Source organism: Bubalus kerabau, unplaced genomic scaffold (genome assembly GCF_029407905.1).
Source record: "Bubalus kerabau isolate K-KA32 ecotype Philippines breed swamp buffalo unplaced genomic scaffold, PCC_UOA_SB_1v2 scaffold_30, whole genome shotgun sequence".
NCBI classification, from domain to species: domain Eukaryota; kingdom Metazoa; phylum Chordata; class Mammalia; order Artiodactyla; family Bovidae; genus Bubalus; species Bubalus kerabau.
The window spans coordinates 2,174,785-2,186,352 of record NW_026577884.1 but is presented as its reverse complement, the minus strand read 5'-3'; positions in this window follow the sequence as shown (position 1 = coordinate 2,186,352).

Below are 11,568 nucleotides of genomic sequence, written 5' to 3'. Positions count from 1 at the left end.
ACCGTTTCGCACTTCAGGATGGAACGTGGGACTTCTCTTGAGATGCTGTAGCGGACAAAGGGCCTCATCTTGCGATGACGAGGGAAGCACGTGGATTTTCTCGAGTTTCGGTGGGATTCTCGAGTTACGACGGGGAATTCAGGCTTCCTCTTGTGTTGGCCCAGGAAGTCTAATCTTCCATTCGAGTTGCCAGGGAGAGCTGGGGATTGGGCTCCATTCACTGAAGGGCAAACTAGACCTCATCTAGGCTTGTATCCAGGACTTAATGTTCCTCTCCATAGGCGACAGGGATTTGGGGTTGCATTCCATACTCACCCGGGGAGTCAGGCCTCATCTCGAGGGGAAGCAAAGGACTCCACTCTCTTCTCGAGCCGCGACAGGTATCTCTTGGAGCCCACTGAGTGGTCTTTGCTCTGTAGGAGAGCTCTAGTGTACATAAGCCTGTACATAAGTGAACACAGACATTCTGTGTGCATGTTGCTGCGTACCCAAAATAGGGCCACAAGGAGCCTCATGCTCTCCATGCAGCGCGGAAGCTGTGCAGCCACGCAGCAGCTGAAGAATCCAACCAATTGCTCTTTTCTTACCTCTGACAGAGCTCGCATTGCCGTAGCCCTTGGCAGTTTGGAAACACTGGACCCTAACCCCTCTCAAAGTAGGCCTGGGTTCTAGTTCGAATAGAAAGTCAATAGCGGAGCTGAGGACAGGAACGCGGCAGTCATTTATCACACGCTCCTGCAGCCTGCTACTACAGGGACACTAACGCTAGAAGCTAGGAATGTCTTTGCAAGGTGCGCAAAGGACAAGGGAGAACCTCGACCCTGACTCTAGTATTTCAGCCCCCTGAGCAGATCTGAGGTTCTCCCGCTGTAGAAGCTAAGCCATTCCTTTCAAATACAGGCTTCCTAACACAGGGCCAGTTGGCTGCTTGCTCTTCCACGAAGCAGGCTTCCTTAACTTGCAAACTGCGAATTCCGCTTAACAGCCTGGAGGAAAAATCGCTTCTTGCAAGATTTTTTTCAGAGGCTGTATCCCCGGAGCTGGGGCCAAGCTAGGGGACCCATACTGGCAAGGGAAGGCAAAACCACATCCAATGTCTTTGCTCTGGAGGACAGCTTTGGTGAGCCTAAGTCTTTCAGGAATATTTCTGGCTCCAACAGAGTCAAATTCTGTGTGTGAAGCTGCACAGCCAAAATAGGGGAACAGAGAGCCTGATTCTCTCTGTGTAGCTTTGAAGCTGTCATTCAAACAACAGCTTGAGAATCCATACAATGCTCTCCCTTACTGCTAAGAGAATTCTCATTGCTGTCGTCCTTGACAGTTTGTAGAAATCCGCACCCTAACCCTTCTCCAAGTAGGCCTGGGTCCTAGCTCGGAACAACAGGCAACGGCGGAGCTGAGGCCAGTAAGGCACAAGTGAGGTCTCACACACTCTTGCAGCCTGATCGTCCAGGAGCAGTAAGGCCTCTTTTTCCCTGCAGGAGGCTCGCTTGCCTTGCCTCCTGTGAACTGCATTTCCCAGCCTGGGCGCAAAGCTGTTCCTGGAGATTTTTTCTCAGGGGCTGTTTCCCTGGAGCTGGGTCGGACCTCGGGGGCCCAACTCACAGGGGAAGACAAAACCACAGGACAGGTCTATGCTCTGTAGGAGAGCTCTAGTGAACCTCATCTCTCAGGAACATTCTTGGCTTCTACAGAGACACCTCTGTGCATGAAGCTACACACCCAACATAGTGGCAAAGGGAGTCTGATTCTCTCCGTGGGTGCTGATGCTTTGTGGCAAAGCACCTGCTAAGAATCCATCCGCATAGGCTTCCCTCACCTTGACAGAGGTCTCATTGCTGTAGTCCTTGGCAGTTTGGAAAGAAGCTGACCCTTACCCTTCACCAAGTAGGCCCTTGTCCTTGTTTGAATGGAAAGGCAGTAGCTGAGCTGAGGCCAGTAAGGCGCCAGTCAAGTCTGACATATTCCCGATGCCTGCTCCTTCATGGAAAATAACGTTAGAATCTGGGAATGTCTTTGCAAGGCTGGCAAAGGGCAGTCAGGAACCTCGACCCTGCCTCTGGAATTTCTATCTTCTCAGCACATCTGGCGGTCTCGGTCAGGAGAAACTAACCCATTCCTTGCAAATATAGGCTTCCAAACACAGGCCGGTTGGTTGTCTCTTCTTGCCGAAGGAAGCTTGCTTATCCCACCTCCTGCGAACTCCGCTTCCCAGCCTGGGGGATAAGAGGTTCTTGGAGATCTTTTCTCAGAGGCTGTTTCCACGGAGCAGGGGCCGATCCCGGAGACCCACACGCACAGGGGAAGGGAAAACCGCATGGATAAGTCTTTGCTCTCCAGGAGTGCTCTAGTGAACCTCACTCTATGGGGAATGTTCTTGGCTCCAACGGGGACATCTCTGTGTGGGAAGCTGCATAGCCAACATAGAGACACAGAGACCTGATTCTCTCTGTGCAGCTTTGACGCTGTCGTTCAAACAACAAATTGAGAAGTCACACAATGCTCTCCCTTACCACTGAGAGAGTTATCATTGCTGTAGCCCTTCGCAGTTTCTGGAAATCGGCACACAAACACTTCTCCAAGTAGGCCTGGGTTCAAGTTCAGATGAACATGCAATAGCGGAGCTGAGGCCAGTAAGGCACCAGTCAGGTGTCACACACTCTGGCAGCCTGCTCCTCCAGGGACAGTAAGGCCTCTATTTCCCTTCAGGAGGCTCGCTTGCCTTACTTCCTGTGAACAGCGTTTCCCAGCCTGGGCGGAAAGCAGTTCCTGGAGATCTTTTCTCAGGGGCTGTTTCCCCGGAGTTGGGGCGGACCTCGGGGACCCAACTCACAGGGGAAGGCAAAACCAAATGGACAGGTCTATGCTCTGTAGGAGATCTCTAGTGAACTGCCGGGGTCCAGCCCCAGCTGATCCAGGGTATTCGAAGCAGAGACGGCGTAGGCGAGGGTCAGGGAACAACTGCTTAATTAAACGTTAATTAAGGATATAAAGAGTAATAAAATGAGGATAGCTCAGTAGGAAAATTCAGTGGAGAAAAGAGGCTGAGTAGCTTGGTTTATGCGGGGGACCAATAAAACTTCAAGGCAAGAAGCTTGCACCACTTACGTAGGCCGCAGGCGTCCTTCCGTTGTCCCGAAGGAGAGGAGACACTGAGGCCTCCCCGGTCGGATCTTAGAAGCCCAGGCAAAATTAGTAAGCTTGGTGGGTTCCGCGCTCCAGATGGAGACTCAACCAGAGTGAGAGAGAGAGAGAGAGACATGGGGAGACCAGTATTTCGAGAAACTGATCCCAATTCTTTATTTTCCATGGTCTACTTTTATACACTGAGATGTTATGCCAAAGTCACGTGGGGTCAGCAGTCCTGACTTTTATCAAAGTCAGGTGCTTCATACAAAAGTATACAGAGGTCTTAGGGGTGTTACATCATCTTCTGGCCGGGGGGCCTGCTGACAATTTACGACCCTCTCCTTGTGACAGCGGTCAGTCAACCAGGACACTTATTTCTCCAGGGGTGATTATTCTTAAAACAGACGCCACCCAAATAAAGTTACATTCCTATAGGGTGAGGGTGTAGTGGGTTTTAGTTAAGGAAAGAATTTACTTAGCCTAAGGTCTAACGTGATTTATATCAAAGGTTAATACTTATTTCTTCTATATATTCATTAATGTGTATAAGGGCAGGGGATGTGGAGACTTAGCAGTAAACATCAGCTCAACAAATGAAAAACCCTTCACCAATATGATTTCTAATCAGCCCATTATACTTATACTAATAATTTTCTAACTTTTCTAAGGAACCTGTTTTTAGAAGGTTTAAAGCATCTCGTGCCTCTCATGGTTGGGAGGCTGTGAGCAATCACATGTGGCCGGACAAGCCTGTCAGGCAGGCTAGAGAACCTTCAGAGGAGTTTGTAGGTTAAAACACTCTTGTCACACCCAGGGGTTTTTATCAACTGGAGCTCTAGGTTAACTCCTTCTCCGAAAGAGGTGGTGGGGGACAGCCCCCCGTAAAGTCAGAGGTGTAGGTGAGAGCACAAAGTAGTAAGGTAGGCAGGCTCTGGTGATGGGGGTAGATGCTCGAGGATTTCCAGGGGGACTCCTGAGGCTCGATCCCGCCTTTGCGTATGTCGAGCCTCCTTCCTCATGACCTTTGCCATGGGCGGAGTGCCTCACTCTGGCCCCCAACAGTGAACCTCCTCTCTCAGGAACATTTTTGGCTCCTATCGAGACACCTCTGTGTGTGTAGCTACACACGCAACGTAGGGGCAAAGGGAGCCAGATTCTTTCCGTGGGGTGCTGATGCTTTGTGGCAAAGCACCTGCTTGAGAATCTATCAGCTTACGCTTCCCTCGCCTTGACAGAGGTCTCATTGCTGTAGCCCTTGGCAGTTTGGAAAGAAGAGGACCCTTACCTTTCATAAAGTGGGCCCTTGTCCTAGTTTGAAAGGAAAGGCAAGAGCTGAGCTGAGGCCAATAAGGCGCCAGTCAAGTCTGACATATTCCCGAAGCCTGCTCCTTCATGGAAAATAACGCTGGAATCTAGGAATGTCTCTGCAAGGCTGGCAAAGGGCAGTCAGGAGCCTGCACCCTGCCTCTGGAATTACCGATTTCTAAGCAGATCTGGAGGTCTCCTTTAGGAGAATCTAACTCATTCCTTCCATATTGAGACTTCCAAAAACAGGCCGGTCGGCTGCCTCTTCGTGCCCGAAGGAGGCTTGCTTTTCCTGCCTCCTATGAACCCAGCTTCCCAGGCTCTGGGAAAAGCGGATATTGAAGATCTTTTCTCAGGGGTTTTTTCCATGGAGCTGGGGCCGAGACCAGAGACCCAATTGCACAGGGGAAGGAAAACCACATGGACAAGTCTTTGTTCTCCAGGAGACCTCTAAGTGAAACTTACTCTGTCAGGAACGTTCTTGACTCCCATGGAGACACCCCTGTGTGTGAAGCTGCGTACCCAACAAGGGGGCACAGAGAGAATGATTCTCTCTTTGCAGCTTTGAAGCTGTCATTCAAACAACAGCTTGAGAATCCATACAATGCTCTCCCTTACCTCTGAGAGAGTTCTCATTGCTGTAGCCCTTGGCAGTTTTTAGAAATCCGCACCCAAACCCTTCTCCAAGTAGGCCTGGGTCCTGGTTTGGATGGCCATGCAATGGCGGAGCTGAGGTCAGTAAGGCACCAGTCAGGTGTCACACATTCTGGTAGCCTGCTCCTCCAGGGACAGTAAGGCCTCTTTTTCCCTGCAGGAGTCTCGCTTGCCTTGCCTCCTGTGAACTGCGTTTCCCAGCCTGGGCAAACAGCGGTTCCTGGAGATCTTTTCTAAGGAGTTGTTTCCCCGGAGCTGGGGTGGACCTCGGGGACCAAACTCACAGGGGAAGGCAAAACTACACGGACAAGTCTATGCTCTGTAGGAGACGTTAGTGTGTCTCATCTCTTAGGAACATTCTTGGCTCGTACAGAGACACCTCTGTGTGTAAAGCTACACACCGAACATAGGGGCACAGGGAGCCTGATTCTCTCCGTGGGGTGCTGATGCTTTGTGGCAAAGCACCTGTTTGAGAATCCATCCGCTTACGCTTCCCTCGCCTTGACAGAGGTCTCATTGCTGTGTCCCTTGGCAGTTTGGAAAGAAGCAGACCCTTACCCTTTACCAAGTAGGCCCTGATCCTAGTTTGAAAGGAAAGGCAATAGCTGAGCTGAGGCCAGTAAGGCACCCGTCAACTCTGACATATTCCCGATGCCTGCTCCTTCATGGAAAATAGCGCTAGAATCTAGGAATGTCTTTGCAAGGCTGGCAAAGGGCAGTCAGGAACCTCGACCCTGCCTCTGGAATATCTATCTTCTGAGCAGATCTGGAGGTCTCCTTCTGGAGAAGCTAACCCATTCCTTGCAAATATAGGCTTCCAAACACAGGCTAGTTGGCTGCCTCTTCTTGCCCGAAGGAGGCTTGCTTTTCCTGCCTCCTATGATCCCTGGTTCCCAGCATGGGGGAAAAGCAGATCTTGGAGATCTTTGCTCAGGGGTTGTTTCCACGGAGCTGAGGTTATGCCCGGAGACCCACACATACAGAGGAAAGCAAAACTACATGAACAAGTCTTTGCTCTCTAAGAGAGCTCTAGTGAACCTCAGTCTTTGACGAACGTTCTTGGTTCCTACAGGGACAACTTATGGGGTCAGAGAGCCTGATTCCCTCTGTGAAGGTTTAACGCTGTCATTCAGAAAACAGCTTGAGAATCCATACAATTCTCTCCCTTATCTCTGAGAGAGTTCTCATTGCTGTAGCCCTTGGCAGTTTTTTAGAAATCCGCACCCAAACCCTTCTCCTAGTAGGCCTGGGTCCTAGTTCAGAGGAACATGCAATGGCGGAGCTGAGGCCAGTAAGGCACCAGTCAGGTCTCACACACTCTTGCAGCCTGCTCCTCCAGGGGCAGTAAGGCCTCTTTTTCTCTGCAGGAGGCTCGCTTGCCTTGCCTTCTGTGAACTGCGTTTCCCAGTCTGGACGAAAAGCAGTTCCTGGAGGTGTTTTCTCAGGGGTTTCTTCCTCGGAGCTGGGGCGAACATCGGGAACCCAACTCACAGGGGAAGGCAAAACCATATGGACAGGTCTATGCTCTGTAGCAGAGCTCTAGTGAACCTCATCTCCCAGGAACATTCTGGGCTCCTATAGAAACACCTCTGTGTTTGAAGCTACACACCCAACATAGGGGCAAATGCAGCCTGATTCTCTCTGTGGGGTACAGATGCTTTGTGGCAAAGCACCTGTTTGAGAATCCATCCGCTTCCACTTCCCTCTCTTTGACAGAGGTCTCTTTGCTGTAGCCTTTGGCAGTTTGGAAAGAAGCAGACCCTTACCCTTCACCAAGTAGGCCCTTGTCCTAGTTTGAACGGAAAGGCGATAGCTGAGCTGAGGCCAGTAAGGCGCCAGTCAAGTCTGACATATTCCTGAAGCCTGCTCCTTCATGGAAAATAACGCTAGAATCTAGAAATGTCTTTGCAAGGCTGGTAAAGGACAGTCAGGAACCTCGACCCTGCCTCTGGAATTTCCATCTTCTGAGCAGATCTGGAGGTCTTCTTTTGGAGAAGCTAACCATTCCTTCCAAATAGAGGCTTCCAAACACAGGCTAGTTGGCTGCATCTACTTGCCCGAAGGAGGCTTGCTTGTTCCGCTTCCTGTGAACTCCGCTTCCCGCCTGGGGGAAAAGTGGTTCTTGGAGATCTTTTCTCAGGGGCTATTTCAACGGAGTTGGAGCCGAGCCCGGAGACCCACACGCACAGAGGAAGGCAAAACCACATGGACAAGTCTTTGCTCTGTAGGAGAACTCTAGTTAACCTCAGTATGTGAGGAAAGTCTTGGATTCCACGGGGATACCTCTGTGTGTGGAGCTGCGTACCCAACAAGGGGGCACACAGGGCCTGATTCTCTCTTTGCAGCTTTGAAGCTGTCATTCAAACAACAGCTTAAGAATCCATACAATGCTCTCCCTTACCTCTGAGAGACTTCTCATTGCTGTAACCCTTGGCAGTTTTTACAAATCCGCACCCAAACCCTTCTCCAAGTAGGCCTGGGTCCTGGTTTGGATGGCCATGCAGTGGCGGAGCTGAGGTCAGTAAGGCACCAGTCAGGTGTCACACACTCTGGCAGCGTGCTCCTCCAGGGACAGTACGGCCTATTTTTCCCTGTGGGAGGCTCGCTTGCCTGGCCTCCTGTGAACTGCGTTTCCCAGCCTGGGCAAACAGCGGTTCCTGGAGATCTTTTCTCAGGGGCTCTATCCCCAGAGCTGGGGTGGACCTCGGGGACCCATCTCACAGGGGAAGGAAAAACCACATGGACAGGTCTATGCTCTGTAGGAGACGTTAGTGTGTCTCATCTCTTAGGAACATTCTTGGCTCGTACAGAGACACCTCTGTGTGTAAAGCTACACACCGAACATAGGGGCACAGGGAGCCTGATTCTCTCCATGGGGTGCTGATGCTTTGTGGCAAAGCACCTGTTTGAGAATCCATCCGCTTACGCTTCCCTCGCCTTGACAGAGGTCTCATTGCTGTGTCTCTTGGCAGTTTGGAAAGAAGCAGACCCTTACCCTTCACCAAGTAGGCCCTGATCCTAGTTTGAAAGGAAAGGCAATAGCTGAGCTGAGGCCAGTGAGGCACCCGTCAACTGTGACATATTCCCGATGCCTGCTCCTTCATGGAAAATATTGCTAGAATCTAGGAATGTCTTTGCAAGGCTGGCAAAGGGCAGTCAGGAACCTCGACCCTGCCTCTGGAATATCTATCTTCTGAGCAGATCTGGAGGTCTCCTTCTGGAGAAGCTAACCCATTCCTTGCAAATAGAGGCTTCCAAACACAGGCCGGTTGGCTGCCTCTTCTTGCCTGAGGGAGGCTTGCTTTTCCTGCCTCCTATGATCCCTGGTTTCCAGCATGGGGGAAAAGCAGATCTTGGAGATCTTTGCTCAGGGGTTGTTTCCACGGAGCTGGGGTTATGCCCAGAGACCCACACATACAGGGGAAGGCAAAACCACATGAACAAGTCTTTGCTCTCTAAGAGAGCTCTAGTGAACCTCAGTCTTTGACGAACGTTCTTGGCTCCTATGCGGACACCTCTGTGTGTGAAACTGCGTACCCAACATGGCGGCAGAGAGCCTGATTCTCTCTGTGAAGCTTTAATGCTGTCGTTCAGAAAACAGCTTGAGAATCCATACAATTCTCGCCCTTACCTCTGAGAGAGTTCTCATTGCAGTAGCCCTTGGCAGTTTGTAGAAATCTGCACCTAAACCCTTCTCCAAGTAGGCCTGAGTCCCAGTTCGGAGGAACAAGCAATGGCGGAGCTAAGGCCATTATGGCACCAGTCAGTTTTCACACACTCTGGCAGCCTGCTCCTCCAGGGACAGTAAGGCTTCTTTTTCTCTGCAGGAGGCTCACTTGCCTTACTTCCTGTGAACAGCTTTTCCCAGCCTGGGCGAAAAGCGGTTCCTGGAGATCTTTTCTCAGAGGCTGTTTTCTCGGAGCTGGGGCGGACCTCGGGGACCCAACTCACAGGGGAAGGTGAAACCACATGTACAGGTGAGCACTCTGTAGGATAGCTCTTGTGAGCCTCATCTCTCAGGAACATTCTTGGCTCCTGTAGAGACACCACTGTGTGTGAATCTACACACCCCACATAGGGGCAAAGGGAGCCTGATTCTCTCCGTGGGGTGCTGATGCTTGGTGGCAAAGAACCTTCCTGATAATCCATCCGCTTATGCTTCCCTCGCATTTACGGAGGTCTCATTGCTGTAGCCCTCGGCAGTTTGGAAAGAAGAAGACCCTTACCCTTCATAAAGTAGGCCTTTGTCCTACTTTGAATGGAAAGGCAATAGCTGAGCTGAGGCCAATAAGGCGCCAGTCAAGTCCGACATATTCCCAAAGCCTGCTTCTTCAGGAAGATAACTGTAGAATCTAGGAATGTCTTTGCAAGGTTGGCAAAGGGCAGTCAGGACCCTGCACACTGCCTCTGGAATTACCGACTTCTGAACAGATCTGGAGGTCTCCCTTAGGGGAAGCTAACCCATTCTTCCAAGTAGAGGCTTCCAAACGCAGGCCGCTTGGCTGCCTCTTGCTCTCTGAAGGAGGCCTGCTTTTCCCGCCTCCTATGAACCCCACATCCCAGCCTCTGGGAAAAGCGGATCTTGAAGATCTTTTCTCAGGGGTTGTTTCCACGGAGCTGGGGCCGAGCCTGGAGCCCCAAACGCACAGGGGAAGAAAAACCACATGGACAAGTCTTTGCTCTCTAGGAGAGCTCTAGTGAACCTCACTCTGTCAGGAACATTCTTGTTTCCTATGGAGACACCCCTGTCTGTGAAGCTGTGTACCGAACATGGAGACACAGAGTCTGATTCTCTCTGTGCAGCTTTGAAGCTGTCGTTCAAACAACAGCTTGAAAATCCATACAATGCTCTTCCTTACCCGTGACACAGTTCTCATTGCTATACCCCTTGGCAGTATTTAGAAATCCATACCCAAACCCTTCTCCTAGTAGGCCTGGGTCCTAGATCGGAGGAACATGCAATGGCGGAGCTGAGGCCAGTAAGGCACCAGTCAGGTCTCACACACTCTGGCAGCCTGATCGTCCAGGGACACTAAGACCTGTTGTGCCTTGCAGGAGGCTCGCTTGCGTTACCTCCTGTGAACTGCGTTTGCCAGCCTGGGGGAATAGTGGTCCCTGGAGATCTTTTCTCAGGGGCTCCTTCCCCTGAGCTGGGGCGGACCTCGGGGACCCAACTCACAGGGCAAGGCAAAACCATATGGACAGGTCTATGCTCTGTAGCAGACTTCTAGTGAACCTCATCTCTCAGGAACATTCTTGGCTCCTATAGAGACACTTCTGTGTGTGAAGCTGCGTACCTAACATAGGGGCACAGAGAGCCTGATTCTCTCAGTTCATTTTGACGCAGTCGTTCAGAAAACAGCTTGAGAATCCATAAAATGCTCTCCATTACCGCTGAGAGAATTCTCGCTGCTGTAGCCCTTGGCACTTTGTAGAAATCCGCAGCCAAACGCTTCTCCAAATAGGCCTGGGTCCTAGTTCGGAGGAACAGGCAATGGTGGAACTGAGGCCAGTAAGGCAACAGTCAGGTTTCACACACTCTGGCAGCCTGCTCCTCCAGGGACAGTAAGGCCTCTTTTTCTCTGCAGGAGATTCGCTTGCCTTACTTCCTGTGAACAGCGTTTCCCAGCCTCAGCGAAGCGGTTCCTGGAGATCTTTTCTCAGGGACAGTTTCCCCAGAGGTGTGGTGGACCTCGGGGACCCAACTCACAGGGGAAGGAAAAACCACATGGACAGGTCTATACTCTGTAGGAGAGGTTTAGTGAACCTAATCTCTCAGGAACATTCTTGGCTCCTATAGAGACAACTCTGTGTGTGAAGCTACACTCCCAACATTGGGGAACAGGGATCTTGGTTCTCTCCGTGGGGTGCTGATGCTTTGTAGCAAAGCACCTGCTTGAGAATCCGTCCTCTTAGGCTTCCCTCACCTTGACAGAGGTCTCATTGCTGTAGCCCTTGGCAGTTTCAAAGAAGAAGACCCTTACACTTCATAAAGTAGGCCCTTGTCCTAGTTTGAATGGAAAGGCAATAGCTGAGCTGAGGCCAATAAGGAGCCAGTCCCCTCTGGCACATTCCCGAACCCTGCTCCTTCATGGAATATAACTCTAGAATCTTGGAATGTCTTTGCAAGGCTGGCAAAGGGCAGCCAGGAACCAGCACCCTGCCTCTGGAATTACCGACTTCTGAGCAGATCTGGAGGTCTCCTTTAGGAGAAGCTAACCCATTCCTTCCAAATAGAGGCTTCAAAACACAGGCAGGTTGGCAGCCTTTCGTGCCCGAAGGAGGCTTGCTTTTCTCTCCTCCTATGAACCCCAGTTCCCAGCCTCTGGGAAAAGCGGGTCTTGAAGATATTTTCTCAGGGGTTGTTTCCACGGAGCTGGGGCCGAGCCCGGGGCCCAAAGGCACAGGGGAAGGCAAGACCACATGGACAGGTCTATGCTCTGTAGCAGACCTCTAGTGAACCTCATCTCTCAGGAGCAT